Source organism: Bos taurus, chromosome 24, assembly GCF_002263795.3.
Source record: "Bos taurus isolate L1 Dominette 01449 registration number 42190680 breed Hereford chromosome 24, ARS-UCD2.0, whole genome shotgun sequence".
Taxonomy (NCBI): domain Eukaryota; kingdom Metazoa; phylum Chordata; class Mammalia; order Artiodactyla; family Bovidae; genus Bos; species Bos taurus.
In genome coordinates, this window is record NC_037351.1 from 14366577 (window position 1) to 14392680 (window position 26104).

Here is a 26104-nt window from a genome sequence, read left to right on the forward strand (position 1 = left end):
TTTACTTTATCCCATAAAGTTTAATGTTTTATCATATAGAATTTCCAATACTCAATCTATTTTGATCCATGAAAATATGCTAAAATTTATATTTTGACTTTGAAATTATTTGAATTAATATGTGCACACTACTTGAATACTCAGTCAGTTCAGTTCAGACACCAAGTCGTGTCCAATTCTTTGTGACCCCATGGACTGCAGCATGCCAAGCTTTCCTGTCCATCACCAATTCCTGGAGCTTGCTTAAACTCATGTCCATCAAGTTGGTGATGCCATCCAACTATCTTATCTTCTGTCATCCCCTTCTCCTCCTGCTTTCAATCTTTCCCAGCATCAGGGTCTTTTCAAATGAGTCAACTCTTCACATCAGGTAGCCAAAATATTAGAGTTTCAGCTTCAACATCAGTCCTTCCAATGAACACTCAGGACTGATTTCCTTTAGGATGGACTGATTAGATCTCCTTGCAGTCCAAGGGACTCTCAAGAGTCTTCTCCAACACCACAGTTCAAAAGCATCAATTCTTCAGCGCTCAACTTTCCTTATAGTCCAACTCTTACATCCATACATGACTACTGGAAAAACTATAGCCTTGATTAGATGGACCTTTGTTAGCAAAGTAATGTTTCTGCTTTTTAATATGCTGTCTAGGTTGGTCATAACTTTCCTTCCAAAGAGTAAGTGTCTTTTAATTTCATGGCTGCAATCACCATCTGCAGTGATTTTGGAGTCCCCCCCACCAAAAACAAAAAACAAAGTCAGCCACTGTTTCCACTGTTTCCCCATCTATTTGCCCTACTACTACTTGAATAATTAAGGTAATTGCCTTATATAAGAATACAACATATTCCCATTTTCTCTGTATCTGATTTTAATTCTTATTTTTTATTTTCAATTCTGAAGGAAAGTGTTTGCTACATTGCTTGACAGGTTAGGTAATTCTGGTCCAGTGGGATGGTCATGCCTGGATAATCTATAATGCGATTATAAGGGAATACCAACTGCAGGGAACTGGGCTAACTGTCTTACCCCATATTACAATGAAAACAGCCCCAATTGAGGTAATGCATTATATAAAGGTATATCTTACTTTCAATTTTGTGGGGATAGTTTTTTTGGGGTGTATGAAGACATTGTTGTTGTTAGTGCTAAGTTGCTAAGTCGTGTCCAACTCTTTGTGACACTACAGACAGTAGCCCTCTAGACTCCTCTGTCCATCAGATTTCCCAAGCAAGAATAAAATAATATTGGAGTGGGTTGCAATTTCCTTCTCCAGGAGATTTTCTCAACCCAAGGATTGAAACTGCGTCTTCTGCATTGGCAGACAGGTTCTATACCACTGAGCCACCAGGGAAGCCCTCTATGAAGTCATTAGAGTGTAGCAATTTTGGAGCCAAACAGACCTGGGATTTGGCCCAGAAGTATCATCTCTTCGATATTTGTCTTTGAGCTAGTTAATCTCTCCATGCCTCAGTTATTCCATCTATTGAACATGGATAATAATATTTATAGATAAGAATTAGCCTGTTCAAGTCTGATCATTTGCAAAGCAGTTGACTGCCCTCAAAGCTCCATGGCAACCAGTTTTGCACCAATGCTATATAGCTACATCTAGATCCCAACCATCATATTCATTGTGTCATATTAGGGACTGGTGCTTCTTCAACCAAAGAAGCTCCATGTAGGTCCAGCCACTATCTTGACACAGTACATCATTAAAATTACAAGGCTTGTATCACACCAGATCACACCAAGCGAGGAGGACTGCTTCTCTCCAGAATCTTAAACATTCAGCTTCCAAAAAGGGTTATCCTAAAATAATACCATTTCATAATTTTATTTGTATCTTGGCTCCAAATGAAGGCAGCAGAGAGGGATTCCTAAACATGTAGCTTATAAAAAACAGCCAGGAAGGTTGGATCTCTCAGCCTAACTGTCTTTTCAGGCTGTATGTAATGCAATGGTGAAGGTATATATGCACACCTACTTCTACTTTAGTCTTTATGACTTTTCCCCAAAGAAAGATGTTCCAGTAGTTTCAAACAAAATCTTAATTATCCAAAGTTACTTTCTTTAGTGTTTAAATTCATCAGATACATCTGTGTCACTTTTGCTGTCTCGCATACAGGGTTATCGTTACCATCTTTCTAAATTCCATATATATGCGTTAGTATACTGTATTGGAGGAGAAGGCAATGGCACCCCACTCCAGTACTCTTGCCTGGAAAATCCCATGGATGGAGGAGCCTGGTAGGCTGCAGTCCATGGGGTCGTGAAGAGTTGGACACTACTGAGTGACTTCACTTTCACTTTTCACTTTCATGCATTGGAGAAGGAAATGGCAACCCACTCCAGTGTTCTTGCCTGGAGAATCCCAGGGACGGGGGAGCCTGGTGGGCTGCCGTCTATGGGGTTGCACAGAGTCGGACACGACTGAAGCAACTTAGCAGCAGCAGCATACTGTATGAGTGTTTCTCTTTCTGGCTTACTTCACTCTGTATAATAGGCTCCAGTTTCATCCACCTCATTAGAACTGATTCAAATGTATTCTTTTTAATGGCTGAGTAATACTTCATTGTGTATATGTACCACAGCTTTCTTATCCATTCGTCTGCTGATGGACATCTAGGTTGCTTCCATGTCCTGGCTATTATAAACAGTGCTGTGATGAACATTGGGGTACACGTGTCTCTTTCAATTCTGGTTTCCTCGGTGTGTATGCCCAGCAGTGGGATTGCTGGGTCGTATGGCAGTTCTATTTCCAGTTTTTTAAGGAATCTCCACACTGTTCTCCATAGTGGCTGTACTAGTTTGCATTCCCACCAACAGTGTAAGAGGGTTCCCTTTTCTCCACACCCTCTCCAGCATTTATTTCTTGTAGACTTTTGGATAGCAGCCATTCTGACTGGTGTGAAATGGTACCTCATTGTGGTTTTGATTTGCATTTCTCTGATAATGAGTGATGTTGAGCATCTTTTCATGTGTTTGTTAGCCATCTGTATGTCTTCTTTGGAGAAATGTCTGCTTAGTTCTTTGGCCCATTTTTTGGTTGGGTCATTTATTTTTCTGAAATTGAGCTGTAGGAGTTGCTTGTATATTTTTGAGATTAGTTGTTTGTCAGTTGCTTCATTTGCTATTATTTTCTCCCATTCTGAAGGCTGTCTTTTCACCTTGCTTATAGTTTCCTTTGTTGTGCAGAAGCTTTTAATTTTGAGGCAGCAAAAGAGACACAGATATAAAGAATAGTCTTTTGGACTCTGTGGGAGAGGGAGAGGGTGGGATGATTTGGGAGAATGGCATTGAAACATGTATAATATCATATATGAAATGAATCGCCAGTCCAGGTTCAATGCACGATACAGGATGCTTGGGGCTGGTGCACTGGGATGACCCAGAGGGATAGCACGGGGAGGGAGGTGGAAGGGGGGTTCAGGATGGGGAACACGTATACACCCGTGGCTGATTCATGTTGATGTATGGCAAAACCAATACAATATTGTAAAGTAACTAGCCTCCACGGAGAAGGCAATGGCACCCCACTCCAGTACTCTTGCCTGGAAAATCCCATGGACGGAGGAGGCTGTTGGGCTGCAGTCCATGGGGTTGCTAAGAGTCGGACACAACTGAGCGACTTCATTTTCACTTTTTACTTTCATGCATTGGAGAAGGAACTGGCAACTCACTCCATTGTTCTTGCCTGGAGAATCCCAGGGACGGGGGAGCTTGGTGGGCTGCTGTCTATGGGGTTGCACAGAGTTAGACACGACCGAAGCAACTTAGCAGCAGCAGCAGCAACTAGCCTCCAATTAAAATAAATTTATATTAAAAAATAACATCAGTCATAATAACATACATAGGAATAAAGTAAATAATGGAAACAAAATACTTGTATACTGAAAAATGTTTAATATTAATAAAAGAAATTAAAGAAACAAAGAAGGATACCCAATGTTCATGAATTGGAAGAATAAAGAAAAATATTGTTAAAGTGACTACACTATCCAAATCAAATGGAAAAGATCAGCAATCAAGGGAAATATATAAAGTTAATTTATAAGCAGTTCATGGAAAAGGAATATAAATGACTTGAAACATGTGAAAAGATCCCCAGACAGCATTTCTGACAATAATTATCAACATCATCATTTAAATACATAAAATAATTGACTCAATAATTCTACTTCTTAGAACTAATACAGAAAAAATTTTTTAAATTTCATTACAGAATTATTAAACATAGAAAAAACTGAAGAATTAATGAATATAACAAGATGCATCAATTTTAGTCTAGCCGTGTGAAAGAGTTAAGTAGTTAACTAACTAGATTGAGTTAGAGTCTATGTAAACTGGCATGTAAATATCTCCAGGAGGTTGTGCAGTAAAATAAAAAACTTCTATACTGAAACAGAAATATAAACACATAAATGAAAAAAAAATTCATCAGATAATTGCACAATTATCCACTTTGTTTAGACTATGTAGGTATCCTGGCTCAACTCCATTAACCAACTGCTGCTGCTGTTGCTAAGTCGTTTCAGTCGTGTCCGACTCTGTGCGACCCCGTAGATGGCAGCCCACCAGGCTCCTCTGTCTATGGGATTCTCCAGGGAAGAACACTGGAGTGGGTTGCCATTTCCTCCTCCAATGCATGAAAGTGAAAAGTCAAAGTGAAGTCACTCAGTCGTGTCCGACTCTTAGCGATCCCATGGACTGCAGCCTACCAGGCTCCTCCGTCCATGGGATTTTCCAGGCAAGAGTACTGCAGTGGGTAGGAGATAGTGCCTATGTTGATATTTCTGTTTTCAACTCTAAGGCTTGTATATAACATTAATGTCTGCTATCCTCATTAAGAGTTATCAAAGCAATGTTCACTGCAACCAGCAAATAAGCATTTACTCTTTGGCTTCCAGCTTGAAGAGGCATTGTTTCTATGTTGGAGGAAGAGAGGCAAATGTCCCTATTAATACTAGAAGACATTTCATATAGAATTTGAGCATTGCTATATGTATTGTATTGGGGCTTCCCTGGCGGCTCAGAGGTTAAAGCGTCTGCCTGGAATTCAGGAGACCTGGGTTTGATCCCTGGATTGGGAAGATCCCTTGGAGAAGGAAATGGCAACCCACTCCAGTACTCTTGCCTGGAGAATCCCATGGAGGGAGGAGCCTGGTAGGCTACAGTCCATGGGGTTGCAAAGAGTCGGACACGACTGAGCGACTTCACTTTCACTTTTCACTTTCATATGTATTGTATGTACAGGTAATTGTATCTCAGGCTTTATTTCTAATGGGTCATAATTTCAAACTTTCAGTTGGAATTAATTATGCTCTTCCCTCACTGAAATCTCCTCACCCTAGTTCTTGATATGACCTAGACTAGCAGATGCCAGCATCAGTGGCTTTAGCTGACCCATTGGTGAGACTTGATTTCTAGTATGTGGATACGCTAGGTAACTTACAAGCTGATGGCCTCATTTTTGCTACATAGCAAACTTTATCTCCTCTGGGATTATATCTCTGCCTAGAACTTCAGCTTGGATAAGGTTACCTCACCATGCAATGGGGGAATCTTGTGCCCAGGATGGCATTATAGAAGGATTGTGGGCTTTGGAGTCTGAATCCATTTTATGTCCTGTGTAAGTTACTTAAATTTCTTGATTATCATGTTCCTTATTTGGAAAATATAACACACATCTCACATTCTGTGAAGGTTAAACGGGGTTAAAGAACAAGAAGGAGGAATCACAGAGCTTGGCATCTTTTGGCATCCTATTATTGATATTTCACTGTTGTTCAGTCTCTCAGTTATGTCTGGCTCTTCATGACCCCATGAACACCAAGCATGCCAAAAGTCCCTATCTGTCATGATCTCCAAGAGTTTGCTCAAACAGATATCCATTCAGTCGATAACACCCTCCAACCAACTCATCCTCTGCTGCCTCCATCTCCTCTTGCCTCAATCTTTCCCCACATCAGGGTTTTTTTTAATGAGTCAGCTCGCTCCAACAGGCGGCCAAAATATTGGAGCTTCAGTTTCAGCCTCAGTCCTTCCAGTGAATTTCAGGGTTTATTTCCTTTAGGACTGACTGGTTTGATCCCCTTGCTGTCCAAGGGATTTTCAACACTGTTCTCCAGCACCACAGTTCAAGAGCATCAGTTCTTCAGTGCTCAGCTTTCTTATGGTTCAATTCTCACATCTGTACATGACAACTGGAAAAACCATAGCTTTGACTACATGGCCCTTTGTTGGCAAAGTGATGTCTCTGCTTTTTAATACACTGTAAAGATTTGTCATGGTTTTTCTTCCAAAGGGCAAGTATCTTTTAATTTTGTGGCTGCAGTCACTGTTCACAGTGATTTTGGAGCCAAAGAAAATAACACCTACTACTGTTACCATTTTTTCTCCATCTATTAGCCATGCTCTTAGCTTCTTGAATGCAGAGTTTTAAGCCAGCTTTTTCACTCTCTTCTTTCACTTTAAGATGCTCTTCAGTTCCTCTTCACTTTTTCCCATAAGGGTGGTGTCATCTGCATATCTGATTGTTGATATTTGTCCTGGCAATCTTAATTCCAGCTTGTGATTCATCTAGCCTGACATCAGTCTGCATATAAGTTAAATAAGCAGGATATGACAATATATATCCTTAATGTATACCATTCCCAATTTTGAACCAGTTCTTTGTTCCATGTTCAGTTCTAAAGTTTGCTTCTTGACCTGCATACAGGTTTCTCAGGAGGCAGGTAAGGTGGTCTGGTACTCCCATATCTTTAGGAATTTTCCACACTTTGCTGTGATCCACACAGTCAAAGTCTTTAGAGTAGTCACTGAAGCAGAAACAAATGTTTCTCTGGAATTCTCTTACTTTCCCCCTGACCTAACAAACGTTGGGAATTTGATCTCTGGTTCCTCTGCCTTTTCTAAATTCGGCTTGTACATCTGGAATTTCTCAGTTCACGTACTGTTGAAGCCTAACTTGAAGGATTTTTGAGCATTTCCTTGTTAGTGTGTAAAGTGAGAGCAATTGTGTGATAATTTGAACATTGTTTGGCATTGGCCTTGTTTGGGATTGGAATGAAAATTGACTTCTTGTGCCCACTGCTGAGTTTTCCAAATTTGCTGACATATTGAATACCTCACTTTAACAGCATCATTTTTAGCATTTGAAATACCTCAGCTGGAATTGCATCAAGTCCACTAGCTTTGTTCATAGTAATGTGTTCTAAATCCCACTTGAATTCATACTCCAGGATGTCTAGTTCTTGGTGAGTGACCACACCACTGTAGTGATCTGGGTCATTAAGACTTTTTTTGAATAGTTCTGTGTATTCTTGCCACCTCTTCTTAATCTCTTCGCTTCTGTTAGGTCCACACCATTTCTGTCCTTTACTGTGCCCATCTTTGCCTGAAATGTTCCCTCAATATCTCTAATTTCTTGGATAAAGCTCTAGTCTTTCCCATTCTATTGTTTCCCTCTATTTCTTTGCATTGCTCACTTAAGGAGGCTTTCTTATATCTCCTTGCTATTCTTTGGAATTCTGCATTCAGTTGGGTACACCTTTCCTTTTCTCCTTTGTCTTTTGTTTGTCTTCTTTCCCCAAGTATATGTAAGGTGTCCTCAGGCAACCATTTTGCCATCTTGCTTTTCTTTTTCTTGTCGATGGTTTTGGTCACTGCCTCCTCTACAATGTCATGAACATCTGTCCATAGTTCTTCAGGTACTCTGTCTATCAGATCTAATCCCTTGAATCTATTTGTCACTTCCACTGTATAATCATAGGGGATTTGATTTAGGTCATACCTGAATGGCCTAGTGCTTTTCTTTACTTTCTTCAATTTAAGTCTGAATTTGGCAATAAGGAGATCATGACCTGAGCCGTAGTCAGCTCCCAGTATTTTTTCTTTCCTTTCTTTCTTTCTTTCTTTTTTTTGCTGTGTAGAGCTTCTCCATGTTCAGCTGCAAAATATATAGTCTATCTGATTTCGGTATTGACCATCTGGTGATTTCCATGTATTGAGTCTTCTCTTGTGTTCTTGGAAGTGGGCCTTTGCTATGACCAGTTTGTTCTCTTGGCAAACTCCATTAGCCTTTGTCTCTCTCATCTTGTACTCCAAGGCCAAGCTTGCCTGTTACTCCAGGTATCCTTTGACTTCCTACTTTTGCCTTCCAGTCCTCTGTAATGAAAAGGACATCATTTCTGGTGTTAGTTCTAGAAGGTCTTGTAGGTCTTTGTAGAACCATTCAACTTTAGCTTCTTCGACATTAGTCATTGCGGCACAGACTTGAATTACTCTGATGTTGAATGGTTTGCCTGGGAAACGCATGGAGAGCATTCTGTCATTTTGCGATTGCACTCAAGTACTGCATTTCAGACTTTTGTTGATTATGCAGGGTATTCCATTTCTTCTAAGGGATTCTTGCCCACAGTAGTAGATATAATGGTCATCTGAATTAAGTTCTCTCTTTCCTGTCCATTTTATTTCACTGAATCCTAAAATGTTGATGCTCATTCTTGTCATTTCCTATTTGATCACATCTAATGTACCTTGATTCATGGACTTAACATTCTGTGTTCCTATACAGTATTATTCTTTTCAGCATAGAACTTTACTTTCACTACGAGGCACATCCTCACCTGGGCATCATTTCCACTTTGGCTCAGCCTCTTCATTCTCTCTGGAGTTATTTCTCCATTCCTCCCCAGTAACATATTGGACACCTGTCAACCTGGGGGGCTCATCTTCCAATGTCATATCTTTGACATTGTTTGTCAAATGTTTGTCTTTTCATACTGTTAATGTTTTGTCTTTTCATACCGTTCAGTATTCTTGTTCAAGGCAAGACTTCTGAAGTGGCTTGCCATTCCCTTCTCCAGCAGACCATATTTTGTCAACTCTTCACCATGACCTGTCTGTTCTGTGGATTGCTCTGCAGGACATGGCTCATAGTTTCATTGAGTTACACAAGGCTGTGAGCCATGTGATCATCTTGGTTAATTTTCTGTGATTACTGACATGGTTTTGAAATAATGGATTTAATATTTGGAAACATATCTGCTTAGCTTCAAAATTACTGATTTCTGCCATAATGTCTTTCCCCCTCCAACTCTGGACTCCCAAGTTATTGAGTGATGTTTATTTCCTAGCTTAAGTGCCTATAACATAATGAATACTGAATAAAGGGATGGATGGATTCATGGACAGAAGGGCAAATAGAAGGATACCTGATCAAAATCAATCCACTGTATTCCCTTTAGAGCACAGCCTGTTGGCCTTATGCCTTTCCTTAGAAAGACTGAAATCTCCATGAATTAATTTCTCATTACCCCATCTTTTTCCTTTTCCTGCATGGTTCCTGCAGTTCCTTGTCTTGAAACAGTGTGGATCATAACACATTGTGGGAATTGTCTGGCGATGAAGGTAATCCTCTATCTTTAACTACAAAGATCTGGCACTATAGACAATTCATGATTATCTTGACTAGAAAAACTTAAAAAAGTTAATCATGGTTAAGACATGTGGTATTTTTGATCAGCTAATATCCTTTAAGACAAACCCGAAGAGCAGGCCATAGGAGTAACTTTATTTTAATATATGAACAAATGGACTTTACAGCCATACAGTGACAGCACACAGATCAATGCAATATTTTTGTTAGAATATTTAAAGTTATAAGAAGGAAAGAGAATATAAGATATTCTAAAGTCTTTATATGTTGAATCGTGTTATAATTTTCTTATTTATTCTTTTACAACCAATGATAGAAGGTTTTATTATCCAACATCCCTAAGGTAAAAAGAACAGCTGTGATTTGCTGTCATCTACTGTACTCTTCTTGGCTATAATTGTGGCAGATGCCTTATGAACTTCTTTTCACTCAGCTGTCTAAAAAGGGAATGGTAGCAAAATATGATCTGAAAGGAGTTCCACTTCTGGTTGTACCTATGAAACTGTAAACTAAAAAACAGTATAAGAAGTATGTGATTATTATTATTATTATTTTTACTGAAATATTCACATACAATAAAATTCACCCATTTAAACTGTACAATTCAGTGACTTTTATTATATTCATATATCATGCAAAATAGTATGTCACAGGACATTTTCATCACCCTAAAAAGAAATTCTGTACCCATTAACAGATATTCCCCAATGACTCCTCCTCAGGTACTTGGTGACCACTAATCTACTTTCTGTCTCTATGGATTTTCTTCTTATGAACATTTTATATGAATGAAATCATACATCATGTGTAGGTTCATCCATGTTGTACCATGTATCAATAATAAGTCCATATTTATTGCCAAATATTATTCTGTTATATACACATACAACATTTTGTTTATCCATGCATTGATTAACAAGCATTTGTTTTTCTTTTTCCATATTGGGGCCATTATGAGTTAAGCTACTGTGAACATTTGTATACATATTTTTGTGTGAAAATGTGCTTTCAACTATCTTGGAAATACACCTGGAAGTGGAATTCCTGGGTCATAGGCTAACTCTAGATATATCTTTCTGAGTAACAGACATTCCATTTTCCATTGTGGCCACACCATTTTACATTCCTTCTGGCAACGAATGAGTGTTCCAATTTCTCCACATTTCACAAACATGTTATTGTCCATCTCTTTTGTTACAATCATACTAGTGAAAAAGTACCATGTTATGCTTTTGGTATATATTTTTTTAATGATTAAAGATATTTAGCATCTTTTCATGCACTTGTTTCAATTTGCATATGTACTTTGGAAAAATGTCTTCAATTGTATTGCTAGATTTTTAGTTGGGTTATTTATCTTTTTATTGTATAAATAATTTTAAACACTCTTTACACATTTTGGATTTAGATCATTATCAGGTATAGAATTAGTAAGTATCTTCTTAGATTCTTTGTACTGTCTTTTCACTTTATTAATGGTTTCTCTTGAGGCACAACACTTTTTCATTTTGGTGAAGTCCAGCTTATCTATAGGTTGCTTATGCTTTTAATGTCATATTTAAGAAGGTATTATACTCCAAGGTCATAAGGATTTACTCTTATATTTTCTTTTAGGAATTTTATAGTTTTAGCTCTTACATTTAGATTTACAATATATTTTGAGTTAATTTTTATGTATGCTGTGAGGTAGTAGGTCCAAGTTCATTTTGTAATTACTAAAAGCACTACTCTTTCCCAATTGTATTATCTTGAAAATCATTGGTGTTAAATGTAAGATATTATTTCTTACCATAAATGTAAGAGTTTGATTCCTTTCTGTTGATCTCTATGTGTACCTTCATGCCAGTAAAAACTCTAATTACCTTAACTTTGCAGTAAATTTTGAAATACCAAAGTGTGAGTCCTTCATTTTTTCTTCTTTATCAAAATCGTTTGAGAAATTTTGGGTCCTTGAACTTCCATGCTACTTTAAGGGCTATCTTGTTAATTTCTGCAAAGAAGTCAGCTGGGATTTTGATGAGGATTGCCTTGAAATTGTAGGTCAATTTGGGGAGTATTTTCATCTTATCAATATAAAATGATTAAATATTTCAGTCCATGAACACAGGATGTCTCTTCATTTACTTAAAATTTATTTCAACATGGCTTTGCAGTTTTCAGTGTAAAAGTCTTACATTTCTTTTGATACATATTACTAAATATTTTAATGTTTTTAATGCTATTGTAAAAGGAATTTTTTTCTTAATTTATTTTTTGGTTTAGTCATTGCTAATGTACAGAAGTCCAATGGATTTTTGTATGTTTGTCTTGTGTCTGGAAAACTTGTTTAAAAAATGTTTAATTAATCTAAAAGGCACCCCCTCCACCCACTTTGGGTTCCTGAAGATTTTGTGTATACAAGATTATGTCATCTCCAAATAAAGATAGTTTTGCCTCTTTCTTTCTAAACTGGATGCTCCCTCCCCCCTTTTTTTTTCTTGTCTAATTCCTCTGGCCAGTAGCTCCAATACAACATTGAACAGAGTGATGAGAGTGGACATCCTTATTTTGTTCCTGAACTTAAGGGATAAGCTGTCATGGTTCCATAATTACTATGATGTAATTGTGAGTTTTTGTACTCATACTTGATCAGATTGAGAAAGAACCCTTTTATTGTTATTTTATTGAGAGTTTTTACCACAAAAGGGTATTGGATTTTTATTAAATTCTTTTTTAGCAGTGATTGAGATTATCATGGATTGTCTTGTCTTTAACATGGTTGTATTAAACTGATTGATTTTCATATGATAAACTAATCTTACACTCTTGGGGAAAATTTCACTTGTTCATTGTGTAGGAGGCTTTCTGTAGGTTACTGGATTTGGTTTGTTAGCATTTTGTTGAAGATCTTTACATCTATATTTATAATGAATATTACTTTGTAGTTTTCTTTCTTTCTGATGTCTTTGTTTGGATTAGGTAGTAAGTAATACTAGCTTCATAGAAAGCATTGGTATGTTTTCCCTCCTCATGTTTTTGCAAGAGTTGGAATGGGCTGCTGTTAATTCTTTAAGTGAAGTGAAGTGAAAGTTGTTCAATCATGTCTGACTTTTTGCAACCCCATGGACTACACAGTCCATGGAACTCTCCAAGGATTTGGTAGAATTCACCAGTGACACCATCTAGGCTTGGACTTAACTTACTTTGTGGGAAGTTGTTTGATTACTGATTCGATCTCTTTATTTACTATAAGTCTATTCAGATTTTTTTCTTAAATCAATTTTAATAGTTTGCTTCTTTCTATGAATTTGATCATTTATCTTCATAAAAAGATTTTTTAAATAAAATTCAACATATTATTCCATAACACATTTTTAATAATGAAATAATTCTGTCTACTTAATGAATCACAGCCTTGTTTTGGCTAAAGGCCTTGTCTAACTCAGTGAAGCTATGAGCCATGCCTTTCAGGGCCACCCAAGACACACAGGTCATAGTGAAGAGTTCTGACAAAATATGGTTCACTGAAGGAGGAAATGGCAAAAGACTCCAGTATTCTTGCCATGAGAACTCCATGAACAGTATGAAAAGCAATAAGATATGACACTGGAAGATGAACCTGCCAGGTTGGAAGGTGTCCAATATGCTACTAGGGAGGAGTGGAGGGCAATAACTAAGAGTTCCAGAAAGAATGAAGTGGTTTGGCCAAAGCAGAAATGATGGTCGGTTGTGGATGTGTTTGGTGGTGAAAATAAAGTCTGATGCTGTAAAGAACAGTATTGCATAGGAACCTTGAATAGGTCCATGCATAGGTCCATGGATCAAGGTAAACTGGATTCAGTCGAGCATGAGATGGCAAAAGTGAATATCGAAATCTTAGGAATCAGTGAACTTAAATGGACATAAATGGGTGAATGAAATTCAGATGACCATAACTACTACTGTGAACAAGAATCCTTTAGAAGAAATGGAGGAGCCCTCATAGTTAACAAAAGCATCCAAAATGCAGTACTTGGAGGTAATCTCAAAAATGACGGAATGATCTCATTTCGCTACCAAGGCAAATCATGGAAAAACACATTAATTCAAGTCTATGCCCCAACAACTAATGTTAAAGATGCTGAAGCTGACTAATTCTATGAAGACCTACAAGACCTCATAGAACTAACACCACAAAAGATGTCCTTTTCATCATAGGGGTTTGGAATACAAAAGTAAGACAAGAAACACCTGAAGAACAGGCAAATGTGGCCTTGGAGTATGAAATGAAGCAGGGAAAAGGCTAACAGACTTTTGTCAATAGAAAACACTGGTCATAGCAAGCACCCTTTCCAACAATACAAGAGACAATTCTACACATGGACATCACCAGATGGATTGACAGTGGCTCAAATCATGAGGTTCTTATTCCAAAATTCAGGCTTCACTTAAAGAAGGTAGGGAAAAGCAATATGTCATTCACATATGACCTAAATCAAATTCCTTATGATTACACAGTGTAGTTGATGAATAGATTCAAGTGATTAGATCTGGTAGACAGAGCATCTAAAGACTAAGGATGGAGGTTCATAATTTACAAGAAGCAGTGACTGAAAATATCCTCAAGAAGAAGAAATGCAAGAAGGCAAATGGTTGTCTGAGGAGACTGTACAAGCAGGTGAGGAAAGAAGAGAAGCAAAAGGCAAGAGAGAAAGGGAAAGATACACCCAACTGAATGAAGAGTTCTTGAGAATAACAAGGAGAAATAAGACCTTTTTACAAAAACAGTTCAAGGACATAGAGGAAAACAATAGACTGAGAAAGACTAGAGATCTCTTCAAGAAAATTGGAGATATCAAGGGAACATTATGTGAAAGGATGGGCACAGCAAAGGACGGAAATGGTAAGGACCTAACAGAAGCAGAAGAGATTAAGAAGAGGTGGCAAAAATACACAGAAGAACTATACAGAAAAGGTCTCAATGACCTGGATAACTATGGTGATGTGGTCATTCACCTACAGCCAGACAATTTGAAGTGTGAACTCAAGTGAGCTGTAGAAAGCATTGCGATGAAGAAAGCTAGTGAAGGTGATGGGATTTCAGCTGAGCTATTTAAAATTCTAAAAGATGATGCTGTTAAAGTTTTGGACTCAACATGTTAGCAACTTTGAAAAACTCGACAGTCACAGGACTGGAAAAGGTCAGCTTTCATTCCAGTTTCCAAGAAGAGTAAGGCCAAACAATGTTTGAAATACATACAATTGTGCTCGTTTCACATGCTAGTAAGGTTATGTTAAAAAAAATTCTTCAAGCTAGTCCCCAGCAGAATGTGAACTGAGAACTCAGAGATGTACAACCTGGGTTTCAAAGAGGCAGAGATCAAATTGCTAGCATTCATTGATTCAGGGAGAAAGCAAGGGAATTCCAGAAAAACATCTATTTCTGTTTCACTGACTATGCTAAAGCTTCTTATTGTGTAGATCACAAAAATTATGGAAAATTCTTAAAGAGATGGGAATATCAGACCACCTTGCCTGCCTCCTGAGAAATCTGTATGCAGGTCAAAAAGCAACAGTTAAAAGTGGACATGGAACAACTGACTGGTTCCCAATTGGGAAAGGAGGATGGAAAAGCTGTATATTGTCACCCTGCTTATTTAACTTATCTGCAAAATGCTGGGCTGGATGAGTCACCAGCTGGAATTAAGATTGCTGGGAGAAATATCAATGCCTCAGATATGCATATAATACCACACTACACAGATGACACCACCCTTATGGCAGAAAGTGGAGAATTAAAGAGCCTTTTGATGAAGGTGAAAGAAGAGAGTGAAAAAGTTGGCTTAAAGCTCAACATTCAGAAAACTAAGATCATGGCATCTGGTCCTGTCACTTCATGGCAAATATATGTGGAAACAGTGGAAACAGTGTCAGACTTTATTTTTTTGGGCTCCAAAATCACTGCGGATGGTGATTGCAGCCATGAAATTAAAAGACACTTACTCCTTGAAAGGAAAGTTACAACCAACCTAGACAGCAAGACAGCAAATTGAAAAACAGAGATATTACTTTTTCAACAAATGTCCATCTACTCAAGGCTATTTTTCCAGTGGTCATGTATGGATGTGAGAGTTGGACTATAGAGAAATCTGAGCACAGAAGAATTGATGCTTTTGAACTGTGATGTTGGAGAAGACTCTTGAGAGTCCCTTGGACTGTAAGGAGATCCAAACAGTCCATCCTAAAGGAAATCAGTCCTGAATATTCATTGGAAGGACTGATGTTGAAGCTGAAACTCTAATACTTTGGCCACCTGATGCAAAGAGCTAACTCATTTGAAAAGACCCTGATGCTGAGAAAGATTAAGGGCAGGAGGAGAAAGGGACGACAGAGAATGAGATGGTTGGATGGCATTACTGACTCAATGGACATGGGTTTGGGTGAACTCCAGGAGTTGGTGATGGACAGGGAGGTCTGGCATGCTGCGGTTTATGGGGTAGCAAAGAGTTGGACACCCCTGAGCAACTGAACTGAACCACACTAAGGGCAAAAAGTGAAGAGGAACTAAAGGACCTCTTGATGAGGGTGAAATAAGACAGTGAAAAAGCTGGCTTAAAACTCAATATTCAAAAAAACAGTAATTATGACATCTGGTCCCATCACTTCATGACAAATAAGAGGGGGAAAAAATGGAAGCAGTGACAGATTATTATTATTATTTGGTCTCCAAAATCACTTCAGATGGTGACTGAGGCCATGAAATTAAGAGATGCTTCCTCCTTAGAAGGAAAGCTATGACAAATCTAGACAGCATACTAAGAAGCAGAAACATCATTTTTCCAACAGAGATCCATATGGTAAAGCTATGCTTTTTCCAGTAGTCATGTACATATGTGAGAATTGGTCCATAAAGATGGCTGAGGGCTGAGGAATAGATGTTTTTGAATTGTGATGCTGGAGAATACTCTGGAGAGTCCCTTGTACAGCAAGAATATCTAACCATTCAACCCTAAAGGAAATCAGTACTGACTATTCATTGGAAAGCCTGATGCTGAAGTTGAAGCCCCAATACTTTGGCCACCAGATGTGAAGAGCCAACTCATTGGAACAGATCCTGATGCTGGGAAAGATTGAAGGTCAAAGGGGAAAGGGGCAGCAAAAGATAAAATGGGTAGATATCACCATCTATTCAAAGGACATGAATTTGAGCAGACTCTGGGATATACTGAAAGACAGAGAAGCCTGGCATGCTGCAGTCCATGGGGTTGCAAAGAGTTGGTCATGACTTCACATGTTGTTGAAAAACAACAACAAACATTTTTTAAAGGTGGTAGTATCTGCTATTTTATTACTGACTTCAGCAACTTCAGTCTTCTCTCCTTATTGGTCAGTTTAAAGTTTTATCAATTTTGTTTATACTGATCATTTTTAAAGTTCATGAGCAGGAAATACAAGGACTCTGTTGAATAGTCTTTCTGACTGATAGACTCCAATATGTTGTTTTTTTTTAAATACAAATTTATTTATTTTAATTGGAGGCTTATTACTTACAATATTGTATTGGTTTTGCCATACATCAACATGAATCTGCCACAGGTGTACATGTGTTCCCCATCCTGAACCCCCCTCCCACCTCCCTCCCCATACCATCCGTCTGCGTCATCCCAGTGCACCAGCCCCGAGCATCCTGTAGTTATCATCTTTAGCTAATTATTTTCCTAAAACAGCTCATTACTCATTATGGAAGCATTCTCTGGAAGTTAAGATGAAAACTTTCTAAAATGATACTTTCAATATACATTCCTTCTTTGGTGGTAAACGTCAGAAAGTTCTATAAAATGGACTTCCTTATATTCATCCCCCCACAATCTAATTTTGTAAAGTATAAAATATTTTATGTCATCACAAAATGCTAACAACATGGTCTTTTCTTGATTATCTGTTATTCACAATTGGATCCACTTATGAAATGTGGAGTTGAATTACTTATTGTTTGTAGCACTAAAGACTTTAGTTGTGTTACCCTTCTGTCTTTTTTTTGTGGATTGAAGGGTCCCTAATCAGTCCAGTATCCCAGTCTATGCTATTGTATAAGGTCCTTAATCAGTCTATTAGATTATTTGAACCTTTTCCATTGATGTTTTCCCTCCTTTGAGGTGAAATGCCAGAATTTCATGCTGTATTCCAGGTGTGAATACACTACAGTTTTGTAACAAAAGAGGATAATCTTCCTTGTGTTGTGGAAAGGAGATTTCAAGCTATATGAAAATGGCAATTCATGAAGGTTTCAGGATGGTGGATTTGAAATATTTGGAAAGAAGAAATAAAAAATTTCCTATGTTATCCCAAGGACATAATGCCTCAAATAAAGACAAGAGAACACATCTTTCTCAATATGGTTCTGTGATAAAGTTACACTTTTTTTTTTTTTGGTGGGGAGTTTCTATGGCCCACAAAGCCTCTTTCTTCTGTCTGAGATCAGAATCTATTTTGAAGTGTGCATGCTCCATCATTCATCTTAGCATTCTTATTTGTGTGACTTCTGCTGCTCAGTAGCCAAATGGAAGATTAATCACAGAATTAGCATTTTCAAATCGCCAACAACCTCTTTTGCAGATGTGCAGTTATATTACTAAAGTCTGTTGTTTTGCCCTACATTTATTGTTAATAATTAATGTACATTTCTGGGCAAAATTATGTGCTATCACCATCTGGTTAATTTAATATAAATAGTCAAATCTAAAGCACTTTATTAAATATGTTGGAAGTAATCATCATTACTATAATGTAGCAAGCATCATGTTTTTTCACTAAAAGATGTCAGAAAATAGAACAATTCACCATATGTCAGATTAGTTACTGTTACTACAAATTCATTTTTTAAAAAACCTCATTCCTTGTATTATGTAGTCAGTGTCAAAATTAAAAGAATGCAAAGTTCATAGATTAAATGGTAAGCTATATACAGTCTATTGAATTTTCAGTAAAGAGCTTGGGTAATAAAAGTAAATTATACCAAATAGGTTAAGAGAAATTATTTTCCAGGTCTTCATATTAGTCTTCCACTGAATATCAAATGAAAATTCTGGAGAGTAACAAGAATATAATTATTTGGTATTTTTCTTTTTGAAACTGTCAATGGAAAACAAATTATATGAGGCAATTGTTCCTTTCTTAATTTTCTGCCAATATAATGGAGAAAATATCATTTAGCCATTATACTGTGTGTCCCTCTTGATAAGCATTCCTCTGAAGATTGCAACTTAGAGCCCCACGTGGTTTTTAACACCACCTTGTGAATGTTCTACTTATGTAATAAACTCTCAATATTCACGTCAAAGGATACAGAGAAGTTTCGAGGGATTCCTCACCTCAAGGTTGATATCACTCACATATTGAAGACTGAGATTCTTTCAAATTGCGTGTTTCCATAATTTAAATATGCTTAAACACAGTCATCGCTTTCCCTCCCATTGGCTTCCCACTAAGGCCAGCCAAGGAGAAAACTGTGATGATGTAAGGTATTTCATTTTCGTTTGTGATATTCTTGTTTTCATATATTTCCCAGGTGAATGTCTCGCCATAAACAGTTCCCAGTTGATCATCTCTGAACTGTGAGTGGATGTGGGGTCTTCATGGTTTACATTAAGATGTTATCCTGTAGGGTCATGCATTGTAACAGTCAAAAGAATGTCCTAACTGGTCTACACTCATGACTGGAGCAGTCATTGGTTACAGGATCTCTGTGGTGAGAAATGAACACAAGTCACAGTGCCAGTCCTTGAGTAGAATGAAACAGAGATGATTTTTATTAACAGTATTGTACTCACTGTTGTTCAGTTGCTAAGTCACATACTGCCGCTGCTGCTAAGTCGATTCAGTCATGTCCGACTCTGTGCGACCCCATAGACGGCAGCCCACCAGGCTCCCCCGTCCCTGGGATTCTCCAGGCAAGAACACTGGAGTGGGTTGCCATTTCCTTCTCCAATGCATGAAAGGGAAAAGTGAAAGTGAAGTTGCTCAGTTGTGTCCGACTCTTAGCGACCCCATGGACTGCAGCCCACCAGGCTCCTCTGTCCATGGGATTTTCCAGGCAAGAGTACTGGAGTGGGGTGCCAACTCTTTGCAACCCCATGGAATGCAGCATGCCAGGCTCCTCTGTCCTCCACTATCTCCCTGAGTCTGCTTAAATTCATGTCCATTGAGTTGGTGATATTATCTAAACATTTCATCCTCTGCCACCTCCTTCTCCTTTGGCCTTCAACCTTTCCCAGGATCAGGGTCTTTCCCAATGAACTGGCACTTCACATCATGTAGCCAAATTACTGGAGCTTTAGCTTCAGCATCAGTCCTTCCAATGAATATTCAGGACTGATTTCTTTTAGGATTGACTGATTTAAATTCCTTGCTGTCCAAGAAACTCTGAAGAGTCTTCTCCAGCACCACAATTCAAAAATATCAATTATTTGGCACTCAAACTTCTTCATGGGGGCTCCCTGCTGGCTCAGCTGGTAAAGAATCCACCTGCATTGCAGGAGATCTGGGTTCCATCCCTGGGTCAGAAAGATCCTCTGGAGAAGGGAATGGCTACCCACTGCAATATTCTTGCCTGGAGAATTACATGGACAGAGGAGAGGATACTGCTGAACAGTCCATGGGGTCGCAAAGAGCTGGACACGAATGAGTGAATGACACTTTCACTCTCACTTCACTATTATTTCTGGCCCAATTCTTGTGTCAATTGATTTTTTTCTCAGTTCACATACTGTTGAAGCCTAGCTTGAGGAATTATGAGCATAAACTTATTAGCGTATGAAATGCATGCAATTGTACGGTAGTTTGAACATTCTTTGGCATTGCTTTTCTTTGGGATTGAAATGAAAACTTACCTTTTCCAGTCCTGTGGCCACTGCTGAGTTTCCCAAGTTTGCTGGCATATTCAGTGCAGCACTTTCACAGCACCATCTTTTAGGATTTGAAATAGCTCAACTGGAATTCCATCACCTCCACTGGCTTTGTTTGTAGTGATGTTTCCTAAGGCCCACCTGACTTTACATTCCACGATGTCTGGCTCTAGTGAGAGATGACACCATTGTGGTTATCTGGATCATGAAGATCTTTTTTTGTATAGTACTTCTGTGTATTCTTGCCACCTCTTCTTAATAGCTTCTGCTTCTGTTAGGTCCATACAATTTCTGTCCTGTCCAAACAATTATTGTTCCCATCTTTGCATGAAATATTCCCTTGGTATCTCTAATTTTCTTGAAGAGATCTCTAGTCTTTCCCATTCTATTGTTTTCCTTTATTTCTTTGCATTGATCACTGAGGAAGGCTTTCTTATCTCTCCTTGCTTTTCTTTGGAACTCTGAATTCAAATGGGTATATCTTTCTTTTTCTCCTTTGCCTTTAGCTTCTTTTATTTTCTCAGCGATTAGTAAGGCCTCCTCAGGCAACTATTTTACATTCATTTTTCTTGGGGATGTTCTTGATCACTGCCTCTTGTACAATGTCACAAACCTCCATCCATAGTTCTTCAGGCACTCTATTAGATTGAATCCCTTGAATCTATTTGTCACTTCCACTGAATAATCATAAGGTATTTCATCTCCACCAGCTTTGTTCATCGTAATGCTTTCTGAGGCCCAAGTGAGTTCACATTCCAGGATGTCTGGCTTTATGTGAATGACCACATCATCATGGTTATCCAGGTCATTAAGACTTTCTTTTCTTTTTTAGTTCTTCTGTGTATTTTTGCCACCTCTTCTTAATCTCTTCTGTTTCTGCTAGGTCCTTACATTTTCTGTCCTTTATCTTGCCCATCCTTGCATTGAATGTTCCTTGGTATCTTCAATTTTCTTGAAGAGATCTCTAGTCTTTCTCATTCTATTATTTCCTCTATGTCTTTGCATTGTGGATTTTAGAAGGCCTTTTTATCTGTCTTTGCTATCCTCTGGAATATACCCAACTCTGCATTCAGTTGGGTATATCTTTCCCTTTCTCCTTTGTCTTTCACTTCTCTCCTTTCTTCAGCTATTAATTAATATTTGTATAGCTTCCTCAGAAAACCACTTTGCCTTCTTTCATTTCTTTTTCTTAGGGATAGTTTTGGTCATTGCCGCTATACAGTGTTATGAGCCTCCACCCATAGTTCTTCTACCCGATCTAATCTCTTGAATCTATTCATCACCTCTACTGTATAATCACAAGGGATTTGATTTATGTCATATCTGAATGGCTTAATGGCTTTCCCTATTCTTTCAATGTGAGCCTGAAGTTTGCAATATGGAGCTCATCATCTGAGTCACTGTCATCTCCAGGTCTTGTTTTTGTTGACTGTAAAGAGCTTCTCCATCTTTGGCTGCAAAGAATGTAATTGATCTCATTTTGGGCTGTTAGAAAAGGGGATTCGCTATGACCAGTGGTTTCTCTTGACAAAGTTCTGTTAGCCTTTGTCCTGCTTCATTTTATATTCCAAGATCATACCTGTCTGTTACTTTCACCACCAGAAATATGCACAACTGACTGTCATTTCTGCTTTAGCCCAGTTGTTTCATTCTTTCTGGAGCTATTAGTAATTGTCCTCCACTCTTCCCCAGTTGCTTATTGGACAGTTTTCAACTTGGGTGGGGGGGTTCATCTTCCAGCATCATATTTTCTTGCCTTTTCATACTGTTCATTTGATTTCAAGGCGAGAATCCTGGAATGAGTTGCCATTTCCTCCTCCAGTGGGCCACATTCTGTCAGAACTTTTTACTATGACTAGTCCATCTTGGGTTGCCTAGCACTGAATTACAGAAACCCTTTCGCCATGACAAGCCTGTGATCCATGACTGGGGTTAATAGTGTTAGCTCTAATCTTTTGAGCTTTAAGCATGAAGTCAGTGATATTTTAAGGATTTTCCATGGCTTATTCTTTTGAATGCTCATGACAACCCTGTGAGGAAGGTACCATTAATAATTCCAGTTTAAGTATTGGAGACTAAAGTCTAGAGGTACTAATTTACTTGTCCAAAGTCACAGAACATGGGATCCGAATTTAGGCAGATTGACTTCAGCACTGTCATTCATTACTCTCACCCTTAGTTGTAGGTTAGAATCACCTGGGTAGCTTTTAGAAATTACCTAACACTTGATTCTCTTCTAAGAATCAAATCAGTCTGAGGTGGGATCAGAAAACCAGTGCTTTGTGAAATCTGTTCAGTGTTTCTACCACATGGCCAAAGTTGAGAACTCAGACTCCAGAGGCTATAATCTTAGGGGAGATTAACTTAGATCCAGATGCAGCTGGCAGCTGAGATGTTTATAATGTATGAGGTGCGGTGCTATGGGCATCACATGAATGACCTCTTCTACGTCTCACTGAGCACTGTGAATGAAGACAGACGTCGTTATCTCAGTGATTACGAGAAATTCTAAATGTAGGGAGATTAAGCTGCCTGAGATTGTCCAGCTAATAAGAAGTACACCCTGGATGTGAATGGAGTTCCTTTAACTTCTAAATCCAGATCTATTTAAAGAATACTTAGTGATATAAAAAGTATATAATTAGTTATTAGTATTAGGACTACTAATTGTGTGGTACTGACTAGAGTGATGAGGAGTTCAGAGGAGCAACTGATGGTGAACTCCATCAATCAGCGATGCTTGGTCGTAGGATGACTCAGAGAAAAGAAAAGGAAATGTTCACTTGCAAAGAGAGTCAGACTTCAGAACAGCTTACTAAATTAAAACAAAACAAGTATTTTAAAGATAAAACAACATGAAAAATTAGCGGTAATCACCACATTTACCTTGGAGTGATGGTGAAGAAACAGAACTCACCTCATATAATCATCATATTCACAAAGATATGCACTTACCTTTACACATCAGCATAGGGAAAGCAGGTTTTCTTTTTCTTTTATCTTGCTATAGAGTCACATTTATGGAAAATCTCAAAGACTTCTTTTATTTTGATCATAACTGGATACCTTTTTTTCCCCTGACTATGGTATGTGAAATGCTAGGCCAAACAGGGTGCAGGGAGACATAACCATTTTTTGCTTCCATTTTCACTCACTTCATGAGTGAGATTTTATGTTTTTCCTGGACTTTTAATATTTATAAATGAAATTCAAACTCCAAAACATTCAATTTAAGATTCTTCTTGGGCTCAGAACTTGCTCCATATACCTCAAATTATACCACTGATATCTTGACTAATAATTTGAGCACCAATTCCCATGGCTGTTTTCAGCATTTACTATCAAGCAGCCATGTTCTTTTCAAGGTCAAATTAGCATTCAGTTAATTCAGTGTTTTATTTATTCAAACAGTGTTTTATTTATTCAATTTTTTATTAAGTATCCATTATGTTTCAGGCACTATTTTAGGTACTGGGGACTATCAATAAACAAAATAAATTTCATGATTATATAGAACTTGCCTTCTGGTAGAACGAGGAAAGACATATTAAATAAATAAATAGACAATAAATCAGATGATAAGTTCAACGGAAATAAGTGTAGCAGAAAAATAAGCATATGAATAAACAGAAATTGGGAGATAATATTTTGGGGATCATGATGTGAGTGGGATTCATTTTGGTTTGGAGACAAGCCTGTGTGATTCCATTGTCTATGCCCCTAACTTCATAGTTTGTTTCCTTTCTGTGTGTGCAGAGGATGGTGTCAAAAAACTGTCTTAGACTCGAACTAAGCAAGCAGATCTCTGAATCAAGTTTTTATCCCTTTGGATACCTGATTCCATTCCATATTCTCTTTCCACACCTAAGGATGATTGCCTGCTTTGTTTCTCCATAAAGGCAGTTATTACTGGTCATTTGATTTAAATTTCTTATTCCAGAATTTTTGTGTTGGAAGGAATCTTTTAACTTTTCTAAACCTTAGTTTCAGCCTTTTAAAATCACAGTTTGGGTTAGCTCATCCAGATGGCTCCTTCAGGTTCTGAAAAATTATACATTTTATAGGTATACGTTAATAAACATGAAATCATGCTATTAAATGTGAAGAGTGACGCAAAGTGCTTTTTTCCCCCAATAAGGGCAAGAATAGCTAGGCATTGGTGCTCAGTCATGTTAGAAGAGGAGGAGAAAAGGTTACACAGTATCTCATAATTCTGAGGTGTGGTGTGTAATTATCCATTTGCAAAAGGCTTTCTTTATGTTCTCCTTCACTGGGAAAGTTAGAATAAAGTGAAAATAAAGTTCTGCAATTATGAAATCTGCTCACTTGGCTCTTTCTGCTCTTCAAAGTAAATTCTATGTTAATAGAGAAAAGTTAGTTAGTGTAACAAACCCCTAATTTGTTACCATTGCAATTGCTTTTTTGTTTCAGACCCATTAACATTTGTGTATGAATTTAATGCTCAGTAAAATGTCAATCTCAGCCATGGTCTATCAAGCCATGGCACCAGCCTCCTGGGATAAGAATCTTTTAAATTGCCTCCAATATACTTAATTTTCGCTTAAAGGTTGCCCTCCTTTAAACCTTTAGAGATTTGTTTACCTGAGATTAAATGCTCTGGATATCATCTAGTAACTGTTCAATCAGTATTTACTAAGCACTATGTGCCTGTGTGGTTTATTCTAGGAGCAGAGCAGGGCACGAGTGAGGGGCTTGTGCTCCTATGAGGAAGACAGTCATTTTAAAAAGTTACTATAAAATATGCTACATATTATGATGGAAAAAATTGGATGCTACGGAAAATGGGTCTGTACTTAGCCTAGGGTCTGGGAAACTCTGGAGGAAGTGAAATTTAAGCTGGAATCTGGAGATGAATAGGAGCTAGCTAGATGAAGCCAGCATGTCTGTATTGCCTCCATGTGTGCCTGTGTGACTTAGTGTGAGACAGGTCCAGTAGGGATGGATGCAAATAGGGAAACAGCCTGTGCAAAGGGAACAAAACATGGCAATATGAAGGAATCCAGCAGAACCAGCTACTGATGGGAGTTAAGATTGGAGAGTATAAAGGGAAGGAAAATAGGTGGGAGACGAGTTTGGGGAGGTGAGTGGGAGGAAAATGGGGAAAACTTTTTTAACATTTAAGTAGTTTTGTACTTAATCCTAAGAGAAACCATAAGAGGAAGGATACAATTAGATGTGAATTAAAGAACAGTCATTTAAGTTCTAACGTATATCGTGTTTTTGAAGGGAGAAGTTAAGGAGACAAGACACTGGTGTTATAGTTCAGGAGGTAATGGCATTTTTGAGGTAATGGCATTTTTGACTAGGGCATCAGCAGGAAGTCTTGAGAGGAAAGAGTCAAGAATGACTCCCAGTTTTCTGGCTTGAGGTACTGGATAGATGGTGTGTCTACGGTGTTGCCACTTACTAATATGGGAAGCTGAGTCTGGATGAAATTTGACAGTCATTAGTATGTAGATACTCACCGTCTGCCAAGCACTCTGATTGTTCTGTTATGGGGCTCATCTTTGAATTGTTGATGTTTGTAGTATTTCTTATCTCTTTACTCTGGAAAGGGTTTCTTGAAGGCAGAAACCGCATTACTTACCTATTTATTGCTTCCCTCACAGTTGTCTTGGGCTTCCCTGGTGGCTCAGATGGTAAAGAATCTGCCTGCAACCCAGGGGTTTGATCCCTGGATTGGAAAGATGCCCTGGAGAAGGGAATGGTCACCCAGTCCAGTATTCTTGCCTGGAGAATCCCACAGACAATGGAGCCTGGCTGGCTAGAGTGCATGGGTTC

At 38.2% G+C, this 26104-nt stretch overlaps 1 long non-coding RNA gene across 1 annotated transcript in view; it reads left to right on the top strand.

Moving 5' to 3' along the window:
• Nucleotides 1-26104, top strand: part of LOC112444176 (uncharacterized) — a 73619-nt gene that overhangs the window by 42091 nt on the left and 5424 nt on the right. The window contains exons 3-4 of the long non-coding RNA XR_003032412.2: nucleotides 9354-9412; nucleotides 18967-19012. This is a non-coding gene — a long non-coding RNA (uncharacterized lncRNA). The remainder of the gene's footprint in view (nucleotides 1-9353; nucleotides 9413-18966; nucleotides 19013-26104) is intronic.